Source organism: Ursus americanus, chromosome 3 (assembly GCF_024610735.1).
Source record: "Ursus americanus isolate L20-20 chromosome 3, mUrsAme1.1.p, whole genome shotgun sequence".
Classification (NCBI taxonomy): domain Eukaryota; kingdom Metazoa; phylum Chordata; class Mammalia; order Carnivora; family Ursidae; genus Ursus; species Ursus americanus.
Window position 1 is genome coordinate 21,294,549 of NC_142129.1, and position 24,458 is coordinate 21,319,006.

General features: G+C 41.4%; 1 long non-coding RNA gene across 23 annotated transcripts in view; it reads left to right on the plus strand.

Moving 5' to 3' along the window:
- Positions 1 to 24,458, plus strand: part of LOC123788947 (uncharacterized) — a 208,557-nt gene that overhangs the window by 10,243 nt on the left and 173,856 nt on the right. For 18 of the 23 annotated variants that reach the window (XR_015723849.1, XR_006778619.2, XR_015723856.1 and 15 more), the window contains one exon: positions 12,201 to 12,295. The exons of the other annotated variants lie outside the window; for them this stretch is intronic. This is a non-coding gene — a long non-coding RNA (uncharacterized LOC123788947). The remainder of the gene's footprint in view (positions 1 to 12,200; positions 12,296 to 24,458) is intronic. 23 annotated transcript variants of the gene reach the window in all.

Sequence of the window (24,458 nt, forward strand, 5' to 3'; positions counted from 1 at the left end):
TGATTTGCTGCTAGTCATTTCTTGACTCAAATATCTGTGACATAATCTTCATAACTAAATCTGTGAAAGTGGTTTGAATTCTTTAGACTTGATGGTTTGAGGCTGGGGTTGGCAGTCTGTATGACAGGAGTGCTGGGGATGGCCCTTGGGCCAGTTTTCACCAAGCAGCAGTGGGGGTGGGAGGTACTGCTGTGCGATCCTGTGCTGCCCCCCACCCCCCACCCCCCAGGAACTTTTAAAAGCCTGCAGTGCTTTAGGGAATTAAGACACTTAATACTTTTTCTTGTATTTAATCACACTGGCAGATGTCCTTCACACATCTCTTGAGTTTCCTTTCTTCCAACATGTGTGATTTCTGTTTCTTTCACAGCCAGGCATCTAGCTTCTCAGGCTGGCTCCTGGTTGGTCAAAGCTCCCCTCCACCCTTGGATTTCCTTCATGATCTTTCTTCTCCATTTTTCTGTTCTTCCGTGTCCCGCCGTTCTCGTTTCGTGCAATGGCTGATTTGATTTAGTTTGGTGGAAAGGGTATTAAGGTAGAGCAGTGTTAATAACTGTAGTAATGATTAGTGGGTACCTGCCTGTTGGGAGACTGTGCTAAGTGCTTCATATTCTTTCCACTGGGTTCTAGTTCCTACGAGCTACAGAACCTTGGGAGAGTGTCCAGCTGTGTGCCTTAGGCTGCTTGTCTGGGAAGTGGGGGCTTGGTGGTGTAAGTAAGGTGTTTCTGGCCCTAAAATGCTGTGATTGAGTTTATTCACGTTGTGGTATGGTTGTACCCTCATGGGAGTGCTTGAGTTTTTTGAAAGGTACCTGTTCATTGAGACTGGGATCTCAGTGTAGGGGTGTTGCTTCTCCGTCCCCAGGATCAGGAGACCCAGGACTCCTTATTTTAGACTGCCTGCAGTGTGGCTGGCCTTCTTTTTCCTTCAGAAGCTTAGGGATGCGTCTCAGGGGCACCCTTCTCCATACTTGGGGTGTCTACATCAGAAGACCTGAAAACTGAACCCGAACACTTGACTGTGGAAAGGTTGTTGACCCCAGTTTGGAAGATTTTGCTGCTTTTCATCTTCATGGTGGAGGCACTGGGCTTCTGAAGACATCCCTTCCTTGATGGTTCACTAGAGGAGTTTCTGGGAACCTGCTTAATTCTTCTGTTAATTCTTAAATAGCTCATAAAAAAAATGCTATCTCAGATCCTTCTCTTGCAAAGTTGCACATGGTATGTGACCTTGCGTGCTTGTTTCCTACTTCTAGGGGAATTTTTGTTAGTGCTGAATCTTTCGGTCGTGTTCATAAGTACGCCAAGCTACTTATCTGTTCATTGTCAAGGCCACTGACAATTGTTTTGCTTTCTGCTTTATATTGACACATCATGCATTCATTGCACGTACTGTCCATTTTCTAAAAAATCTATGATTATCTTTTTTGTTTCTTTATGTTTCCAGAGAGATTAATCATCGCTATGCTAGGAACACTTACTTAATCAGCTCTGTCCCTAGTGTTGCTCATACTCCTTCAGCTTTTCCGATTTTCTTAGTTTTTCAAAATTGTATGATACCTAATTCTTATAGGCTCTATCCCAAAAGAATTTGTGATGATGCTTCCATTTTTAGGAATTATTGCTTGATAATGCAAGTATTTGATAGCAACAAGTGAAAAGTATTTTTTAAATAGAATGCCGTTCATAGCCTTTCTTTGGGTTTTATCTTTGAAATCTGTGGTCTGTTTTACACCTTTTAGTTAGTTCATGAACAGTTACTGTGCTTGCTGTGTTTGTAAACTTCTCCTTTTTTTTGAGACAAAAGGTATCAAAATCCTACTTTCTCCCACTCTTAAAGGGTTCAAAATTAAGTTTTCTTCTGCTACTAATTTAATTCTTCTGAAAAGGTACATAGGAGTTTGCTCTTTGCTGTTTATCTTTGTCATTATGTAACTAGCAGTTTGGAACAGGACTTCATAGATTTAATGAACCAACACCTTATTTAGTCATTTCATATCATCTACAGAATGTTATTCAATAATAGATCATTTGCGATTGTAAACAACAGAAACATCCCCAACAACAGATTTGGTTTAAAAAGATTTTATCCGTGTAAGAAATCATGCCTTATCATAGCTGAAGAACCTTTGCTCCTGTGTGTGTGGGGGGAGGGTGACGGTGGTACGATACCTTGGCTTATCCTGGGCTCATTCTGTGTCTGGTGGTCCCAGCCCCTTAACCCAGGAAGGGCACAGCATCGTTGGAGGAGGTTGGCAGAGCCCTCCTTCTTACTGTATTTTGTTCTCGTTTTTGCAGAGTACTAGTTGTTTGAAAACACTGAATTGCAATTGTATAAATATACATATTACTTGCTAAAACATCATCTTGGATCATTGTGCTCTTTACAAGTTAAGGAATCTAAGCTCTGGAATGATTACTCATCAGGAACAGGTCAGACGTCCTGGACGTTCCTGGTAAAGTCCAGTGTATTTTGGATGGCAGCACTTTCTGTGTTACTTTTCATGCACTGGAATCCTCCTACTCCTGGACCTAGAGTCTAGGAGCAGACCCAGGTAAATACGTCCTCTCTGGGCAAACTTTGTGTCCAAAACTAAACCAAAGGAAACAAGCGACGCTTAAACATGTCTGGCACCTCTCTGCAACTTTTGTGTAGTGATCCTGACGAGCTATTTTGGGTCATTCCTCTCTTCCTTGTTCATTCTCTTTTCTTTCTGTGTTCGTTACTCTTTCCACTTCTTTCTTTTCCTTTTTTTTTTTCTTTTTGGGTTCTTTTTTCTTCTGTTTTACCTTTCCCTTTTCCTTTTGCCATTCCTGCTATGGATAGCCTAGTAACACCCAGAAATTATTGCAGGCATTTTTTTTTTTTTTTTTTTTAAGCCTGACTGATGGCAGCCCAGAGCTAAATACAAGTTTTCCTCTGATAAGATTCTATGCTGGTGCAAACTCTCTCTAAAGAGTTTAATATGTTTACATCACTATTCCATGTTGAATGGAAAGTATGATGTGAAATATATTTCTTATGGATGTTTAAATTTTGTGCCTAAAGGACATTCTGCCAATATTTAGGTAAAAGTAATCATAGAGAGAATGAACTTCAGGATTCTTTTTTATTTATGAAATTTCTGGTAAATAGTGATGATGTTTGGGCTAACATAACATAATGATTGTAAATTGCTTAAGCTGTAACAAAGTTTGGTGTAAAAAATGTGAGAGTCAAATGGGTATTAAATACATAACAGTTACGGTGTTGGTAAGAATCAGAGTATATTCTAGGTCTAGGGGCTTCAGAACTAATTTAATCACCCTTCTTATTCTGTAGATAAGGCAATTTACTTAATTTTACATGCGTGGTTAGTGGCAGAGTTGACCACAGTTAGGTCTTCCACATCGCTATCTACTCGACTTTTTTGGACAGAAAGTTCGATTTGTGAAATTTCGAGGTAAAACGGGCAGAGAAGCCTGAGAAGAGTTATGTGCGTTCTAAGCCTAACTTGACTTGAATTTGTTAGTTGAGAGATGTATGAGGTGCTTAAGCTCTCTAGATCCCAGTTAGTGGACGGTTGTACTTTAAGGTCCCTTCCAGGGCTGTGACTTGTACTCTGGTGAGAAAAAGGAAATAGATTTAGGTTTTTCCTTTTGTGCATTTCGACATTTTCAATTTGTGTCTTACTTTGAGTAGATATCTTTCCTATTTTTTGTAGTAGGTATCATTCGTGTATTTCATTGTTAGTGACCCAGCATTTCCAAAGTATACTGTTGTTAGACACAGGTGGTTTTTCTTAGCATGATGGTTGCTTCTGTATTCAAGTATCTCTGGCTTCATCTTGGTTAACTGAAGTGAACACGTTTAGAGGAAGGTCTCCCCTCGTTTCAAACTAGTGGAGAGGTACCATGTGGAATATTCCATAGAGAGAGAACTGAGAGGTGCTTTATTCAAATCATTTACTGTTTATTACAGTGTTAGAAAGTAATATCATATAGGGACGCCTGGGTGGCTCAGTCAGTTAAGCGTCTGACTCTTGATTTCGGCTCAGGTCGTGATCTCAGGGTTGTGAGATGGAGCCCCTGTATGATACTTTGTGCTCTGGGGTTGGGGGGGAGTGTGCTTGACATTCTGTCCCTGTGCCACCTGCCCCCCACCCGTGCTCTTTCTCTCTCAAATAAATCAATCAATCTTAAAAAAAAAAAAAAAAGCAATGTCACGTAAATAAGATTTCAGAGAATTTGGCTCTTCTAATTTCTAAAGTTGCTTTATTTGGGGCTGGGGAACAAGTTTTTTTATTCTTACTAGGATGGTCTGGCATTGTTTGTGTCAGGAGACAGGACGATATGGAAGGATAGGAAAGATGAAAGGAGTTTAAAGCGTTGGAGAAAAAGATGAGGAGACGTGGAGATGCTTTCTTAAGAGAAGTGTGACCGTGAGCTCTGCGCCCCTTCCCTCATTGCTTAGCAGTAGTTACCATGCCCTTCTTTGCTTTAAAGAAACCCATACTTTCAATTAAACACTTCTGAAGGCCTCTCATGTGCATTGCATTGAGCTGGGTGCTGTGGGAATTACAGAAGAATGATCCATAAGAACTTCTTCCTCTAGATGTTTACCCTTCAGCTGGGTCTCCAGTGCATAGGCCATGAAATGAGTGAGTGAATGTCTGAGTACCCCAGAGAGTGGTCGAGGCAGGAGAGAAAAGGGGGGAGGAGTGCAGCAGTAGGGAAGGACCCCAAGGAGCCCTGCAGTTTGAGCAGCTGGAAGGACTGGTAGTTAAGGGAGAGCGTTCAGGGATGCTGTTGGTCTAGGTTAGGACATAGGCTGGGGAGTTGGGAAGTGATCATTGCATGTTTTAAAGTGGCATATGAGGGAACTGTGAAAGTACCAGAGCCTTTTTACCCCATCTTTTTATCTTGAAAACTTTAAACCTTTAGAAAAGCAGTACTATAAACACTCACATGTCCTTGTAGATGAATCAGTTGTTAACATTTCGCAGTGCTTTCCCTCATGCTCAGTGTATGTGTGTTGAATCAGTTGTGGTTTGTATATTTATAATACTTTTCTTGACCACTTGAATGTAAGTTTCAGGTACCGTGACATTTCACCTCTAAATACCTGCGAAAGAGGACTTTCTTCTGTATAATCACAGTACAATTACCACAGCTAAGAAGTTTAGCATTGATGTAATAACATGGCCTAATAAAAGAGAAACTATTTAAATGTGGGAGTGGAATATGTATTTATTTTTGTTTTTAAAATCAGGAAGACTTGTCTGGCGCTAATGTGTATCGAATGAATTGGTGGGACAAGAGCCTAGAGCCATGGAAACTGGTTTGTACATATTTAAAATGTCACGTAGAGGAGCACTGGGTGACTCAGTCGGTCAAGCATTCAACTCTTGATTTCAGCTCAGGTCGTGATCGCAGGGTCGTGAGATTGAGGCTCCAGTCAGGTTCTTCCCTCAGCAGGGATTCTGCTTGAGATTCTCTCTCCCTCTGCCCCTCCCCACTCGCATGCACGTTTTCTCTCTCTAAAGTCTTTAAAAAAATAAAATTAGAAGTCACATATAGTCATAAAAACAGAAAGAGGAAACTCATATTCTGATATATTTTTGAATACATTCTTTAATATATTCTTGATATAATCTTCAGAAACAAAGCATAAGAGTGTAAAAAAGAGAATTTATAAATATATAGCCATATAATATCTCTGGAAGGATAAAAAAATGGACCGTAACATTTCATGCCTCGAAGAGAAGGAAGCAGGCAGCTGGAGGATAGGGAGATGTTCTCCCCTTTTTTACTTTTGAAGTTTGAACTATTTGAAATTCACAAATAAGTAGTAAGAGAAGCAAGCTGGACTTACATGTTGATACTACTGTTAGCTTTGTAGTGTGTAGGGTAATGCTTCTCTTTACGTCCTGAAGAAATTTGGAGAATGAGACCTGAAACAAAGAGGATGGAGGAAAATTTTTATCTTCCCAGTTTTGAAGGGAAATCTGCTGTTGTGCCACTTAATGGGACAGGATGTTTCATGACGCAGGAAGGCATGTTTTCAGAAGCTGCTGGTGCAGAGAAGAGGGTCTTGGGTGGGGTCTGATATCCAGGGAGTCTGCCTTGCACAGAGGAGAGTGCAAAGGAAGATAGAGAGTAGAGGTTTGTATATCCCTTTTGGAGTAAAGGAGACTATTCCTTTTCTTTAAGAATGAGGAACCGGAAGATAATTTTGTAGTTTGTTCCAGTAGAAAAGTACAGAAGATGGCAAAAGGGGCTCCGAATTTTCATTGTATATATATATATATATATATATATATATATATATATATATATATATATATACGTATATATATATATATATACGTATATATATATATATATACATGCTAGCTCTGATGATAAAAGATAAGTGTGTTTAAAAAGCTGCTAAGAGAAAATGAGCGTTTAGGAGTAATGTCTGGCTTTCTTCTTGATTTGTTTTAAAAGATTCTTGAAGATTATAAGAAGGTTAAAAGAACCTTATTGAGTAAAGAGCAGAAATCTTTATTACTAGTAAATTATTTCCATTTGACAGCAATTTGATTATTTCGTGTAATGATTTTTATATAATTACATAGTGAACTTGTGTGATGTTTATCCTTAAAAAACAACTTTTTCGCAGTGTTTTGAATCAGGTTGCATGAAAGGTTAAAATTAATTTCGGAGTTAAGGCAGCCGTTGTTTATTCTCTGTTGTTGTATGATTAACACAAAGTTATTGATTAGTACTTAGTTCCTTTTCTTTTGAAGGCCAGTGTTTATTAATCAGCGAGTGTTGAATTGCTCCCAGTGTCCATTAAGGATCCTGTGGTTAATAGAGACAGATAGACTGCCCTTGATAGATGCTTCTGGAAAGTTAACATTTCAACAGTGGTAGTTAAATTCCCGTCAGGGAGGGAAGCCGCTGATTGCCGGGGACAGGCCTTCCGAGAGGAGAGAAACTCCACACTGTTGAATCAGGCACCGAGGATGCGACTTTGCAGGTGAAGAAACCTGATTTTACGAGTTCATTCAGAGTCCATGAGGATTGTGAGACTGAATGATGCCGGCTAGCTAAGCTGAGCAAGCTTACGGGAGACTGGACACCCCCCTGTGCTGATTTGCAGTGGGAGATGTACTGTGGCCAGCCTTAGACTTGTTGAAAGGATAACCTTTGGATTGTAACTTTACTTGGTGAACATAGAAATAAGATGGGGACAAATTGAATATCTTCAACTGATACTTCCATCAAGTCATTGGAATTTGATGGAGGACTTTTTTCACCCCAGGGGCTAGTCTGCTTAAAAACTGGGACCTACAGTTCGAGCTTCTTTACTACAGTGTGGTGCTGGATAAACGGGAAGAATTCTTTTCCAGTTCCCCTGCTAATCAGTTACCAAAGGCCCCATTGCGTTATGGGGATATGTTCCAGTACAATGGGACATCATAGTAGTAGTAATAACGAGTGCTTAGCATGTGTGGGGCATTTTGCTATGTTTTTCTCCTGTTATTCCCTTAATCCCTTAATAGCCCTAGGAAATAGGTACTATTATCATTCCCACTTTATAGATGAGAAAATCAAAGTTTAGGAAAGCTTAGGGCTTAGAGCCCCACTTCTAAGCCAGGTAGACTGACTCTAGAGAAGCTTATGATTTAGGCACACGTGAAAGAATTTCTTTTGCACGTTTCAGCTTCTTTCCGCCTGTGTTTTCCTTAGAATATGGCGTGGTCATTTTGAGACAACCTTATCTCTCTTATCTGTCAAATGAACACTTAGGAAATACAGTTTCTGTGAAAGTGTTTAAGCAGTAACTCTTAGGGAAGGTTTTTTGTTTTTGTTTTTTTTTGAAGAATGCTGATCTTGATCTACTTACGATACTTTTGAGTAGTTTCATTTAGAGAATGGACCATTAAAAATTAAAAAGTTTGCAAAAAAAACCCAAAGATAATGCAAAGAACAGCTATTTTTAGATTCACCTATTAACATTTCCCTGTTTACATTTGTGCAAATTTTTTTGCTCTCTATATTTATTAGTATATGTGTGCTACACATGTGTTTTTCCTGAGTCATTTGGGGTGTTACATATTATGTGGCACTTTATCTCTAAATATTTCAATGGACATTTCCTAAGAATAGAGATTTTTTGCTTACAGACAGTTACTGCTTCATAAATTTATATTGTTAAAATATTATCGAATCTGCTAATGCATATTGCAATTTTATCAGTTGTCCTAATAAGGACTTTTATAACAATTTTTTCTATGGTATGAGATCCAGGCTAGGGTTGTATATCCTGTTTCGTTGTTATATCTGTTTAATATCCTTTCATCTGGAATATTTTCACAGTTTGTCTTTTATCAGATTGACATTTTTGAAGAATATTAATTATACCTGTCCTTTTTTTTTTTCTTTTTTAAATAATAGAAATTTCCTCATTTTGTTTGTCTGATGTTTCCTCATCTTTAGAATCAGGTTATGCATGATGGGCCAGAACTTACTTTTTCCCCTCCTTAATAAGTTTATCCTTTTTCAAAATAAGGAGATTAACACTCATATAATAATATTATCTAAGTATAGACCTTCGTCAGACTCCGTCAATTATTCCCAAAATGTCTTTAGAGTAAGAAAATACCAGATCGGATGTCACATTTAGTCTTATTTTATCTGGAACAGTTTCTCAGTCTGAATTCCATGGCACAAACATTTCTGAGGAGGATTTAGCCAGTTGTTTCTAGAATGTCCTTCAGTGTTGGTTTGTTTGAAGTTCCCTCACGGTTAGACTCAGGTTTTGCACTGTTGGCAGCAGTGCTGCACGAGGGACATTGTGTTCCTCTCAGCGCGTCCTGTTTGGAGTCACACGAAGTCTCTTTGCCCCACAGCTGGCGATCTTAATTTTGATCACTCGGTCAAGGTTCGGTCTGCCAGGTCTGCCCCCCGCGTAATGTTGCTCTTTCCCCCTTTACAGACAGTAACTATCTTGTGGAGTGATGTTTTTAGTTCATGTCCTGATGACTCAAACTTTGACTCACAGGCTTTAGAATCCTTGGGTGATTCTTGCCTGAATCGGCTACTCTTACGAAGTTTGCCCAGCGGCGATCTGAAATGCCCATCATTCCCTCTTCATTTACTTACTGGTTTTCTCCCACAAAGAAGAGTGTTTCCTTAGCTCTTATTTATTTATTCGTATTGATTCATGGATTTGTGCTTGATCCTTTTTTTTATTATCGTTACTGATTTTCACGCTCAAATTGTCCTCGATTTGGCCAGTGGGAGCCCCCTGAGGCTGGCTCCTGTGCCTGGTGACACGTCCCCATCATTGTGACACATCCTTACTTTGGGGTGCTGAAGAGTCCTCCTCGTGAACTCTTCTGTGCCTGAGCCCTGGAAGTAAGTGGTCACTTCTCCATGCTTCTTGTATGAGAATGCCCGTGTCTCCAGAGCCTCGCCAAGAGTGACTTTTTCTGTTTAACTTTTGCCAAGCTGCTGGGTGAGAAATAGCAACTCAAGTGTAGTTTTAATTTCTATTTATGAGTGAAATTGAACATCTTTTCATATGTTTAAGGGGTATATGTGTGTATGTGTGTGTGTATTCATGTTTTTTGTCCATGTTTCTCTCCTAAGTTACTAGTATTTACTTCTTCAATTTTAAGAGTTCTTTATATATTATGAATGTTATCTCTTCACCTGTGATATGATGCAAATATTTTCTCTCATTTTATCTATTGCCTTTGGTTCATGATGGTTCTTTTTCTTGCCATGCAGATTTTATTAAAAATTTTCATGTAATCACATTATTAATCTTTTCCTGTACTTTTCCTGATTTTGGGTCCCAGTTAGCATGCTTTTGCTTATATCAGAGTTAGAGAAGATTCACCATTTTTTCCCTTCTACTACTTGTATGGCTTCAGTGTTTTACAGTTAGATCCTTGATTCATTTGGAGTCTATTTTTGTGTATGGTATGAAGTATGAATCTAATTTTATCTTTTTCCAGATGGCTAACCAATTGTTTTAACCATTTATTAAAAGTCAGTTTTTGCCCCAGTGATTTTTATATGCTCCGTTTTTTTTTTTGTTTGTTTGTTTGTTTTAATCATACAATACTAAAGTTCCATCTGTACTTGGGTCTGTTTTTGACTTTCTGTATTACCACACTTGTTTGTCTGTCTACTCTTGGGCCAGCAACACACTTTTCATTATAGAGTCTTTAGAGTGTAATTTAATGTCTGGAAGAATTAACCCTCTGCTCTAGCATTTTAGTGTTTTCCTGACTGTTCTTGTACATGTATTTTTAATATGAAGTTCAGTTTCAGTTGCTAGCTTCATTAAAAAGAATTGTTGGTAGGGGATTGCATTAAATTTATAAATTAATTTACAGCAACTTGACATTTATGCCAAAATAAGAAATGTCTTTTTTTTTTTTTTTAAAGATTTTATTTATTTATTTGAGAGAGAGAGCATGAGCAGGGGGAGAGGCAGCGGGAGAAGCAGATTCCCTTCTGAGCAGGGAGCTTGCCTCCAGGCTCGATCCCAGAACCCCGGGATCATGACCTGATGAGCCCAAGGCAGACGCTTAACCGACCGAGCCACCCAGGTGCCCAAAGAAGTTTTTTTGTTTTTGTTGTTGTTTTTTAAGTAGTCTCCACAACTAGTGTGGAGTCCAGCGTGGGGCTTGAACTCACGACCACGGGATCGAGACCTGAGATGAGATCGAGATGCTTAACTGACTGAGCCACCCAGGCACCCCTAAACAAAATGTTCTGTTCTATGTCTGCATTAATGTGGGGAATATAAAGACAGCAAAGCTATGATTTCTATCTTAAATAACTTAAATATCGTTTTGGAAGTCAGGTGTATGCTTATTTATATGTGTTAAAAAATAGAAACATTTCTTTGGTAGGTGGACTTGGAATTGAACCTAAAAGAAGTGTTGAATTTAGTAGAGAGACTCAAGGACATTTCAAGTGGGCACTGCTCAGGCGAAAGTAGGAGCAAGGTCTTGCCATGTCACATGAGGTCAGTAAGCTCACTGGCCTCCGGCTGAAGCATCGTGTTTGTATTGAAAAGTAAAGCAGGGGCGGTCAGTGGAAGGCCTTGAGCAGCCAGGGTTTGGATTTGTTTCACTCAGCAGCGAGGGCCTCCTGAATTAGTAATAATCTATTGCCGTGTAACAAATTACCCCTAACGTTAGTGGCTTAGGACCCCAGTGCACATTTATTATCTCTTAACAGAGTGTGCACCTGGGACTTGGGAACAGGAAGCACTGTTGCTGCCTTCCACTCCTTAGAAGCGAGCCAGTAAATTCAGCCCACGTTTGGGGGGGGAGGGTGGCTAGATTCCATGCTTTAAGGAGAGGAGTGTCAGGGAATCTGGGAACACACTTTAAGCCTGTGTTGTGAAGAAGAGGGGCAGTGGTGGTACGATTTTGAAAAGGAAAAAGACCACGGTCTCTGGTATTTGGTGGCAGATGAAGAAGGGGAGGAATCGCACGCAGGTAGATCAGAGTGAAGTAATCCAGCAGTTAGGTACAGGTGAGGGGGAAGGAGAGCACCTCGGAGGGATGCAGCAGTACGAGGGAGAAGAAGGTGGGAGTCACGGTGGCCCTGGGCTTTCAGAGCTGCGGAAAGATCCCATGCAGTAACCGGAAAGAGAAGCCAGTTTTAAGGGGATTAGGGTCCTTGTTTGGTTTTAGGCACTCAAGGGGAAATTCCTAAGCAGTTGAGAGTTGATAGAACCAGGGCTCATGTTGAAACGTCCAGCCGAAGGGGGGAGAGTTCATATCTGTCACCCCAGACGTGATGGTTGAATTTCTCAAGGGATGAGGACGCAGGGAGGCCAGAGCGCGGGGACCCAGCCCCGGGGAAGCCCCGGCTCAGGGCACGGGTCCGCAGGAGGAGCCGGCTCTGCAGCGTCAGAGCCAGAGGCGAGCCAGCTGTGTTCCTGGCAGCGGTGAAAACAGTTGGAGGGTCAGGAGTTTCAGATGAAGCCGAATCTGAAGAGAATGATGTTTGAAATGAATGCATTTGCCTGCGAGATTTTTAGAGGTGACAGCAGTTTAAGTGGAGTAGAACAATTTTGGAAATTGGATTATAGCGTTTAATTCGATGATTAACTTTTTAAAAAGTGCTTGAGGTGGGAGGATGAGTGGCTGGCTTGCCTTTAGATTTTGAGATCTTCCCTCCTTCTTGCCTCCGTTTAGCACCACCAAGCCTCCCTGGAATGGTACTTCCCAGATCTTGGATTGAGGGATGAAGTAGGATTTCACCTCACTTGTTCTCAGAGAATCTTTTAACTGTAAGTGAAGTCAGCTTACTTTATCCTTCTTTTACTTCACCTCCTGCTTTTAACTATTCTCACCTGTGCTCTTCCTCGCCTCCCTTCCTTGCCCTTCCTTCTCCTTGCCCTGGTATGTGTGACTTTCAGGATCAGGTCCCAGACTGGGGGGTCAGACCCCACTTTCCCCCTCCCTTACCCCCCAACTTCAAGGGCGATTCTACTATACTCATGTTTCGTTAACTCAACTTTGCAGGGATGCAGTTAATGCCTACGAGGTATGATTAAAATTAGTAATTGACAAATGTCAGTACTAAATGGAAAAGGATTTCCTGTTCCTCGATACTATGTGTCTGTACATGTGTATAATCAGTTTCCAAGTTAGGAAAATAAGGGTTGATAAAATGGAGCAAAAACATGAAAATATTCTTATAGTTACTTTACGCGACATAGTATATCTCAAGATTTCTGTAAAGGATTTGAGATTAAATGGACCAAGAAATTGCATAGTGGAACACTGACAAAGCCAGAAAAAGTAAATCTGAGTTTTCTCTGCTACATGATATGATGATTATTATTTTCATTTTTTTTTTCCTGATAGGGCTGTTTTTCTTTTAAGAAAAACTTTGGTTTCACTAAAGACTTCAAGAAGCTAAACAGAATAGCAATAACAAGTATCATTTCAAATCAAAGAGTAGACATTTTTGCTGTGAAAAAAGGACTATTATTGATAAGTTCTTTTTAGCAAAAAAGATAGGATTGCTCTCCATCACGTCATCTTTGAATAAATAGGGCAGCGTTGAGTCATGCAGCCTAGTTCTGCAGAATGCATAGAAGGTGAGCGTGGGAGAGATGATGGGGAGTGGGGGACACTGAGCCCGAGTCCCAGGAGTGAGGGGTAGTCTGAGAGACACTGGTGTGGACAGCACGGGTAACAAGTGGCTGTTGAAGGAGGCATGAACAGAGAAGCATTCCCGTGAAGGTTCTTTTGTGACATTTTTTTTTTTAAGATTTTATTTTTGGGGCACCTGGGTGGCTTAGTCGGTTAAGCATCTGACCTGACCTTCGGCTCAGGTCATGATCTCAGGGTTCTCGGATCGAGCCTGGAGTCAGGCTCCCTGCTCAGTGGGAAGCCTGCTTCTCCCTCTCCCTCTGTGTGTACTCTCTCAAATAAATAAATAAAATCTTAAAAAAATAAGATTTTATTTTTAAGTAATCTCTACACCCAAGGTGGGGCTCAAACTTACAACCCCCGAGATCAAGAGTCGCATGTTCCACTGACCGAGGCAGCCAGCGCCCCTCGTGAATTTTATTACATTATTAAGCTTTCCCTGTGTGTCAGTGGGTATGAGAGAGAGAGGGTCAGGAGAAAAAAAGGGAGTGAAGAGGGGCTGTCAAGATTGAGATTGTGTTGTCTTCACAGTTAAAGGTCTGGCTATATTTGCAATATGTCATGACTCTTACTACTTGTGCTTGGGCAGTTGTCAAAAAGTTAATGTGGGTAATTGGTCTAGTTTCCTTTTCCTGTCTCCCACCCATCCTATCCCCTCCTCTTTCCCTTATCTTCTCTGAAACTCCTTTCAGGCGCCCTCACTCCTAGAAGCTTCCTCCAGTGGCTGCTTCCATTCCCAGTGCCCCCCACTGGCTGGGCTAATTCTCCGTCTCCAGAATGTCTTGGGAATCCCTCCACCACTCGGCTTCTACAGCATGTTATGTGCGTGTCTGTTGATGTGTTTGTTTTCCTTACTAGACTGTGAGCTCCTTAGCGAGAGAGGTCAAGTCTCATTCATCTGTGTATCCCCCCATCTAATAAATGTTAGTTGAACGGACAGAGGAAAGATTTTCCCATGACTTGTCGATAGACTCAGCACGGTCCGTCAGTGTGGCAGTGACATCACTGAGCTTTGAGGGTTGGGAGACCCGTGACCTTGGAGATAGACCACCTGAGCCTTAAATCAGGGTGGACTGAAAAATAAGTGAGGTGGAGTTCCTGATGTAGGGGTGGTCCGCCGAGAAGGTTTCAGGGAGGGCTGGGAGCAGGAAACAAATTATGCGATGCTGTGTGGGGGGTGCCCCGGGAGAGGCCTCAGGTGCAGGCTGCTCTGGAAACGTGTCATTAACTCCACCTGGGGAGGTCCTGGCGAGACTGGCATTTGACTCGAGTCTTGGAGTATGTAGTTGCTCACCGTGTGGAAAAGCAGGGGCGCGTGCCGAGCGGTGGAGGTATAGCCTCATTCTCCGAGGAGTTAAGGGAACCGTGAGGGTCCTGGGAGTTGGGGAAGGGGAACGTGGTGGGGAGTGAGGTAGGAGGAGCCATGTGTGTAACGCTAGTGTAGCTGGCCTTCACCCTGTTGGCTGTGGGGAGCCAGGGAAGGTTTTAAAATCGGAAGAATGGCACAGATGCACGTTTTTATTTTATTTTTATTTTTATTTAATTTTACTTTTTTAAGTAGGCTCCATTCCTAGCATGGAGCCCAACACAGTGCTTGAACTCATGACCCTGAGATCGAGACCTGAGCTGAGATCAAGAGTTGGCCACTTAACTGACTGAACCCCCAGGCACTCCCAGATTCACATTTTAGAAAAATGCCTGGCAGCAGTGTGAAAATTGGCCTGGAAGGGAAGAACTAAAGCGAATACACTGGTTAGGAAACAGGTGCAGCAGTCCGGATGCGTGGGATAAAGGGCCCGGATTAAGGCGTTGCGGCAGAGATGTGGAGAGAAGACAAGGAACCTGTGGTCTGGGATGAGGGGGGGAGGGGTTGTGAGATCGACTGGAGCTACATTCATGGAAGAACAGACAGTGGTTGTAGATTTTTTTAATCATCTAGCCATTGACTAGGAGAGTGGAAAGGAAGCCTTGGGCTTGGGTTTGGACATTTGAGAATGAGGCATCTAAATGGTGGTAACCAGCAGACCATTAGAAATGTGACTCTCAAGTTCAGGAGCAAAAGACATGGAGCGTGGAGTCACACGTGTGAAAGGGTGTGATTACAAAGAGAGAGCTAGCTGAGCAGTGAGGGAAGGCCGAGCACAGGACCTGGGACAACCCAGCATTTAAAGGGTGTACTCAGGAGAAGACCATCTAAGAACAGATTCAGAAAGGGGCGTCGCCAACATCAGATGCCACCAAGAGGTCAGGTTGGGATAAGAAGTAAAATGAGGCCATAGGGTCTGACCAAGTCAGAGGTTCTCAATGAGAAAAATTGTAATACTGGCATTAAAACTTCGTTCCAATGACTTAAGTGCAGTGGGTCTTAATGAGTAGGGAAAATGAATATAGACCACCTTTAAAAAAATTAAAATAGGCGGCAGATTACAGATAAAGGGCAGAGGGAAGGTTTTTATTTTAGGATAAGGTAGTGTAAGTATACTACGATGGTGTGAATGTGTGCACACATGCTTGGAACAGCCATTGTAGGAATGGAGAAAAAGCTCACCAGGTCATGGCATGTTGCCCAGCAGTGAGGGCCTGGCTGGAGTGGAAAACAAGTTATTCTACCAAATGGTAGAGTAACCTGACTTTTCTTCCGTGGCAGTCTCTTTATCCTGGGAGCTGGAACAAGTAAACTACAACATGATTATTTAGTCGCTTAACCGACTGAGCCACCCAGGTGTCCCTATTGTAAGGTTTTTAAAAAAGTAACAATTCTTTGTTTGTGTGTGGTAAAATATACGTAAGACCTACTATTTTAAACATTAAAAAATTTACCACTTGTGAAATGTGCAGTTCTGTTAACATGAAGTGCATTCACACTATTAGGCATCCATCCCCACTGTCCATCTCCAGAACCTTTTTCATCAATCCCCAGCTGCAGCTCTGTGCCAGTTAAACGCCACATCCCTTGGGGCACCTGGGTGGCTCAGTCGGTTAAGTGTCTGCCTTCGGTTCAGATCGTGATCTCAGGGTCCTGGGGTTGAGTCCCATATAGGGCTCCCCACTCAGCAAGGAGCCTGCTTCTCCCTCGCCCTTGTCTGCCGCTCCCCCTGCCTGTGCTCTCTCTCTCTGTCAAATAAACACATAAACTATTTAAAAAAAATAAACACCAAATCCCCATTTGCTCCCCCTCCCGCCCCAGCCTTTGGCAAACGCCATTCTACTTTCCGTCTCTTGGAATTTGACTACTCTAGAAACCTAGTACAAGAGGAATCATACAATAGTTTTCCTTTTGTGATTGGCTTCCCTTAGCATCACGTCTTCCAGCTTTATCCGTGTCGTAGCCTATGTCAGAATTTCCTTCACTATTCTTAAAATGTGATTTGAAAACACCGTGTTTTCTAGAATACAACTGTTCCACAACCACTGTAAGGTCTCAAGCTGTGCCACGTTCGTGTTCCGCAGGAAAGGGAGGTGGAAGAAAGGAGTTCACATTTATTACCTCCGTCCCATTTACCAGGTGTCAGGTGCTGCATTGCTTGCAGATGCTTCGTTCCACTCATTCGGTCTTCACGACCACGCTGTGAGGGCGATATTACTGTTCCTCTCGTTCTACAGCTGAAGGAGTGGAATTTCAGAAAGCTTAAAGTAGCTTGCGGAAGGTCCCACAGCTGGCAGGGGGATTCAAATCCTGGTCATCCCGATACAGACTCCATGCTCGTTTTACGACCCTTCAGTTCTCTGTGTGGTACTGTAACTCAGTATACTCTTCTGAGGGAGTCCAGTCTCTTTCCTCTGCACATAATGAAGATGTGCTTTTTAAGGTTTTCCTGGTGTTCAGCAAATGTTCGAGGCTCCTCAGGAACACTTAAGTGTTCCTGTTTTGTATCGAAGCTTTTAAGAACAGAATCAAGCATTTTCCAAAAGTGAAGAATTCCTTGTGTAACTAACTGAGTTCCCGTAGTGACTGATTTAACATTGGTCTGGTGTATTTGTCCAACTTGGACTTCATCTGAGGTAGTTGATAGCACTAAGTTGGTAGATTTATAGCATAGATTCCTGAAGGAAAAATATTTTTATTGACTGAATTTATGTTTCAATCCTAATCGCAAATAGAGGAGAAAAATTTAAAAATGAAAAATACATAACTGTTCATTTTCAAGGATCTCACAAAGCAAAATATTATTCAAGTAATCTGACTGCAGTATTTAAAGCCAAAAGCCACAATCTGATACTTGCCTTGCTGAAGGGTTTTTTTTTTTAACCTATTAATGTTTCTCTGAATTCTTGAATCTTCTATCCTGTGCCAGTGAAAGACATTTTTCTTTAAAGATCCAAGCAATGACAGTGACGTATCAAGGCTGTTGGAGTGGATGATCCTGATAAAGTTAAAAAAAAAAAAAAGTCATTTACAGAATAATTATTTCCAGAACTGGAACCTTCATGGAAGTAAGCCAGTGGGTTTTGGTGTTGTTGGAAGGCTGTGTACTTACCTCTGCATCTTCGTTCCCTGTTCTGCTTTGAAAGCTTTGGGAACACCGCTGAGTTTTTGAGTTTCTTCTGCATTCCGTGACTGATTGATTGTTAGATCCAAAGTCCGAAGTTTGTGTTGACTTTAGAAAGTCATGCTCTGAAGCCCCTTTTTGGAATGAGTTTAAAGAAGGAAGAGTATCAAAAGCCAGGTTCAGTCTTACAGTGGAAGCTTGGAAAAGGTTAAGTGGTTCTCTGGGACCATTAGAGTAGATCACATTACCTTCTAAAGTAATGATGAAAACAGGAGTAAATTGGAAGAACTGTAAGACACCCTAAATTCTTCCTTCAGGCAAATAAAACCAAATCATCCAGGATAGATCATTGTTTCTCTCCATTTTGTTTTTTATTTTTCCTTGAAGATTGACAGAATGAGAAATTTCACAACCCCCGACAGTGGTTAACATTTAAGTGTTTTTGTATCCAGGTGATTAGGAAATGCAGAATCTCTTCGTTACATCAAACTCTGCATAAAATTTAAAAGCAACTAATTAAAGTCTGTAGTGAAAAATTTCTCATCGTTAAAAGTCATGGACCAAGAGTGCATTTGCCTGCCTCAAGTTGGGGACTTAAACTATAATCAGATGTTCATGCCGTATCATTTTATTCAAATGTAAAGGAAAGAACAATGTTCCAGATACGGAGCAAAGGTATTTTTAAAGTATGCAATGTGTGTGTGACTCTTGCTGAGTCAGGTGAGTGGGTGATGCCGGGCAGGGTTGTAGTGAAAACTGACTTCTGGCAAGGACTGAGAACCCGTGCCACACACAGCAGGCATGGGGCCGAGGATATGCTCAAGGAGAAGGAAGCCTCTGGAAGGGGGTCCCCTGGGTGGTTAGCTGCTGGGTCCAGTGGCTGAGGAGAAAGCTTTGACCCAAAAGGACTAGATCTGGGCCTAGAGGCTAATGGACTTGCTCTAGAGTTCACCCTACGCCTGGGAGAGGTACAGGGGAGAGGTACAACAGGACTGACTCCAAGGAATTGCTGGGCGGAGGCAAAATACAATCATGGAAGGCCTAGGAGAGTCCTTTAAAAAAAAAAAAAAAGATTATTTATTTATTTATTTGAGAGAGAGAGGGGAAGGGGAGGAGCAGAGGGAGAATGTGAAGCAGACTCTGTGCTGAGTGTGGAGCCTGATGTGGGGCTTGATCTCATGACCCTGAGATCAATACCTGAGCCCAGATCAAGAGTCAGACACTTAACCAACTGAGCCACCCAGGCGCCCCTAGGAGAATCCTTCTAATGGTCACGCTGTCTGACTCTGTCTCTCTCTCTCTCTCTCTCAAAAAAATAAAATCTTAAAAGAAAAGTTCTAGACCTACTATGACGTTTTTTGTGATTGCTCTGTTGTGGAGTTGGAATCCTAAGGACCAGGACAGGTTTGAGGTACAGAGGGTAGTTACATGGCTCTAGTTTAATTATCCTCTGGTTTTTGTCTTTGTGGTCAGCATTGCTGTTAAATTTTATGAAACTTAGTAGCGTAGTAGCGTGTTCTCTCGTTTAAACTGGAGCAAAAATCATTCTTTGCTCTCAGGCAACATGTCAACTAACTTTCTCACTTGGAATATATTTAGTTGGCAGATGACTGTTGGCACGTACTAAATACGAGTGCACTGCATGCTTCAGGTAGATAACAAGAGGCATCAGAGGCAGACCTGCTTTTCGGGTTGTGTGATCTAATGGGACAAATGATGGGTTCCTCAGATCCAGCGTAGGTTCAGATCCTGGTGCTGACATGTACCAGAAGCTACTCAGTCTCTCTAAGGCTTCCAGGGTTGAACAGCTAGTCTGTATCAACACCAGGATCCCTGTAAAGGTCCTTATCTCGTAGGAGTGCTGGAGGCCTACAGAAATAGTGGCTGGAGAGGGTTTAGAACGTAGGAAGTCCTCTGTAAACGCTGGAGCATGGGTGGGTGGATAGATGCTGCCCCATGGCCCCAGGGCATTATGACTTTGCTGGAGGTTCAGTGTTAGAGACATGACTTGGGGAGTTACATGTATGGAAGCAGTCACTGGGACTGTATGACACTGAACGGCATCGCCAGAGGCAAACACAGGAAACGATGGGACAGAACACAGAAGCTTATTTTATTTTACTTTTTTTTGCGGAAGTAGACTGGCGATTATATTTCTTATTTTCTTTGATGTTCTGTTTGTATTACTTTGTGATAACTCAGATGTTAAAGGCATTGAATCAGACTACTATCAATATGAAGATAACTCATCAATTTTTTTAATATATAGTGATTGAGCCTGTTACGTACGCCTGTCGTGGATCCTAGCACTAGATCTGGTTTATCAGTACTGAAAGTGAAACAGCTAAGGAGCCATCTTGGCGGTTGGCTCTCATACTCAGGAGTGTGGCTGACTATTCAAGATAGGTGGTTATAAATGTTTGAGGGTTTTCAGGCAAAATGAATGAAACTACTAAATAATAAAGAAGAGGTGGAGTTGGATTTCTTAGCTCTTTTGCTCAGACAATGTGGTCTCAATTTATGTTAATATCTCTAAATATTTAATATCACTGATTGCCCGGTGATGTGCCTTATTCTTTAAAAAAAGTTATGTAATACTTGGTCCATGTAAAAGGTTATATAATTCTGTAAATTAATGGAACATTATCAATACTTTGAAGCTAGCGTGTGAAGAGGAGCTTAAATTGTTTACTGCACTATTCCCAGTTCACTGAAGGTACATTGGTCAGTCATTACATATTTCTTGAATGCCACCTCTGTGTCTCCTGCCAGCTGTCTGATATTGGGCCTGGGGCCCTTGTTGGTCAGTAGGTCCAATATTTGGGAAAAAGAGCTGAACCACGAACCAGCAGGGTGTGAGGACAAGCTGTAACCTGCAGTGTCCGTGTCTGTCACATATCAACCAAGTAGAGAATCAGGGTTTCAGACAGTGACTGCTGTGTAGTTCCCCCTTCCAGATCTCAGTAAAATCCCCCTTTCGGGCACCTCTGACCTAGTGACATTGATGGAAGGGGATCCCACCTTAACCAGCTTGCTCCAGTACAAGCCATCACATGTTCTGGTGCTTATTATTGGATGGTAAACAAGAGAGGCATTCACAATTATTTCTGCCTAGAAAATATCAGAATAGTTATTTAAGACGTCATGATAGCGTAAAAATAAATTTAACTTGATCCTATCATTGTTTTCTTTTCCATTAAACTGTATCTTTATTTTTAAAGCCATGAAATAAGACAGGAGTAATATAATCTCACCTTCTTTTGTTAAAAGAAAGTATTCTTTTAACTTGATAAATAAAATGGATCTCATGCTAAAAAAAATTTTTTTAATTACCTAATACAGTGCCATCTAGTGATAAATAATTTACTTCCCGGTTATTGAAAATAGTCCACTACAGCATTTTACTTCTTAATACATCAAGAGCTTCACTTTTAATTATGCCTAACTCATAAGATATATTATAGGGGACTATTTCTAAATAAATCAGATAGTCATAAATAATTAAAAAGAACTAGAAAAGGAAAAAAAAGAGCTAGAAAAGATTTTTTTATCCTTAGAATTATTTCTGCATCTACATATGTAGTGAGTCATAGTTTGTTCATTTACTGGCTACTGTTTGGATCCAGGAGGGAAATGAATTTTTAGTGTATGGAAAGAATACAGTTATTTTAGAAATGTGATGAAGCAGAATGAACATGGGTTTTAAAATCAGGCAGGCAAGGATTTGTCTTCTTGGTCTTGTTTTTCTTATGATCTGGCAGGCAGGGCGCTTATAACTTCATATGCATTGAATTACTGAATATTCTCCAAAACCAGAAGAGCCATTTCACAAATGAGGAAACCAGGCTCACAGAATAGTTAAGTTTAGGGTGCTTATCTCGTTGCTTTTTGGTTATTTGTGTGTTTCTCTAGTACAGAGTGACCCTTTGCAGGGAAGCTCTTAGTCCTGTGTGTTTTCCCAGCCAGAAGAACATGTTTATACATCTCCAATTCAGCGGGTGAATATTGGATTTTTTTTTCTTCCATGCATGAAAACGCAATAGCCACAGTGAAAACAATAGAAAATTAAGTTGCTCAGATAAAACAGTGTTTTCTCTATCTTTTATTCAAATGGAAAAACAACATAATTTTAGAACAAGTATTACACAGTCGGAAACCCTCGCTCTAGTGTCTCACCTTGGCCACTTTTTTGTTTAATTTTAATTTCAGTTCTACATGCCTGGAATTCAGAGAGGCCAGGAGTTCTACAAGGCTTGTTACAAAACCGCCACCCGGGTCCCAGCTCCTGGGAGTTCAGCTCTGAGACCTGATTCTCCTGTTATTCGCCTCCAAATCTCTGAATGCGTGTTGCTTTCCCGGTTTTTAATTTTTCATTCGTAGGCATTACCTTTGACTTCTCATGAAAGAAGAAGAGAACTTACCTTTCTTTTGCACCTCACCCTAGGTGCGGAGCTCTCCTCCCTTCTCATTACATAGTTAAATTTTGAATAATAATCAGTGTTTACATTAATATGACTATGAAAACATGATTTGCAGCTGAGGCTTAAAACCCATGAAAGTTTTCCCTGGTGTTAATAATTGTGCATTTTGGAAAAGAGGGTGTTGTTCGTTTGCATAGCTTTTTATGTATTTATCACTTAGTCATTTCTAAACTCTTCTCCAGGTATCTAAATATAGTTAGGATATGTGACCTTGAGCCAGTTGTTTAGCTCTTCTGATGAAATACTTTTTCATTCGTAGAGTGAAGTGTCCACATGACACGAAGACTTGTATCTCTGTAACTTTTTGGTTCCATGAAAGGAGATGTGGGTATTTTGTGCAGATCTCATCATTAGTGGGCAGCATTGCCTCCCCCCTCCCGCCCCAGCTGGTGGTCTTTTCTCAGGTTAGCTGGAGCATCTCTGCGGCCTCCGAGGGGGCCCTGGGACTCAGGGTCTGGCTGGACGTGGAGCCCCCATTTGTGTGTGACCAAGACTAATGATCAGCAAGAGCTCCTCAAGTATGCATGATAAGCTGAGAAATACTGTCATTCTAGTCAGAAGATCAGAGACTCTCTGATTAGGGAGAACCTGAGTCTTTCGACAGGTGGAAGCGCTGGTTATTTTTTATAGTGAATAGTCGTGGAGAAGCAGAGTGGGTCCATAAAGTTCCCAGGGGTGAAATAGGACTACATGGCATAGAAGATATGAGCAAACAACAATTCAAATCTTGTTTGGGACAAACAAAAATAAAACAGAGAGAAACTCTGGCAGTATAGCTCCTCACGGATTGTTCTAGAAAATAATATTGGACACATAAACATGAACGATCTAATGACTCTTAGCTTGGTAGGTATTTTGTTCACCTCAGTCATGGACTTGATGTGGTTGTGGATAGTGTTGAGATGTTATTTTGAGGTATGTCCTTATTACCATATATGAATGTGGAAGAAAAACTAGAGGAGAGAATGAGTTTATACTATCTTAATAGAGTTTGGCACAGAAGCTGTCATTCTAGACAACAAGCGCTAGGAGGCCACAGAGACTTTGATTCTGATGGACGAGCTTGAGTCATGCATCTTTCCTGTCGGAGTTGAAAAAGAAACCCAGGGTAAAAAGCCCTCTTGAAATGCTGTCAAAACTTACGGTTCAGGATCAGATAAACTAGATTAAAACTGCATTCTCCTATTTTTCATAATGCGGTAACGAATGAATGTAACATATGACATGGTTTGTAAGTAAAATGACATACGTATACTCACATAAAACCACCACTTTTAAAAACTGTGCTTCTGGTTTTTAGTTCTTGGACCTTCGGATCTCTGTCCCCCGATTACCTTATGCCTGGATGAGTTCAGTAGCTTCCTAATTGATCACACTTTCTGTCTCATTTTCCTGCAGTCCGTTCTGCTCATTGAAAATGAAGGTTTGTATCAAAAATAGTTTTGGTCCCTTGTGTTCTCTCATGAGAAACCTTTGGTGGTTCATGGTCACACCGTATTTCAAATCCAAGCCCATTTGTTCATTTGTTCATTCCGCAAATACATATGAGTACCTTTGGTACAACAAGACAGAGCCTCAGGGGTTCTGCCCTCCTGGGCTTTATGTTTGCCCAGGCGTTTTCTGTGTGTTCGCCGCGGTCTGTCTTATAGCTGAACAAGGATGGCTTTTCTCGCCTAAACTTTTACCTTTGTGCCTTTAAACATGAATCAGCCTCTCTGTCATTTCATAATTCTCATCTTTGAGGACTGCTCTGCGTATTCAAAACCTGATCTCTCTCAGTGGCTCCGATCTCCCAGCCCTTGGGGTACTTAGTTCATTCTATACTAGTTGCACTTATTTTTAGTTTTTTTGTATATTAAAATTTAAGTATTTAAATATGTACGTGCGGTTGCTTAAGAATGAGGTGGTCTTTTACTTCTTTTTATTTGCTGTAAGAACGTAATATTCTAAAAAAGGAAATATTGCCTTAATGACTGTAGCACATGCCACTGGTTGCTTTCCTCCTCTGCTCTTTTCTAATGGAACCTCGACTTCGTTAAAAAATCTTGGCATGTCCGTGTGCCTTGGGGATGGTGGGCTTGGGCCCCACCTCTGGCCGCCGGGAAGCTCCATTCCTGCCCGCTGATTAGTTTGAGTGGAAGCACGGAACCCGGTTCTGGCCCACAGGAGCTTCGGGAAAGGGTTTCCTCTCCGGGAAGATCCTGCCCGCTGTGGGCCGCACTCCAGCAGTCTTACAGGCCCCGGCGAGCACCCGTGGTCACAGGAAGGATGGAGGAGCACAAAGACAGAGGGGGCTGTGCCCCTGCCTGGCATGATTGAGC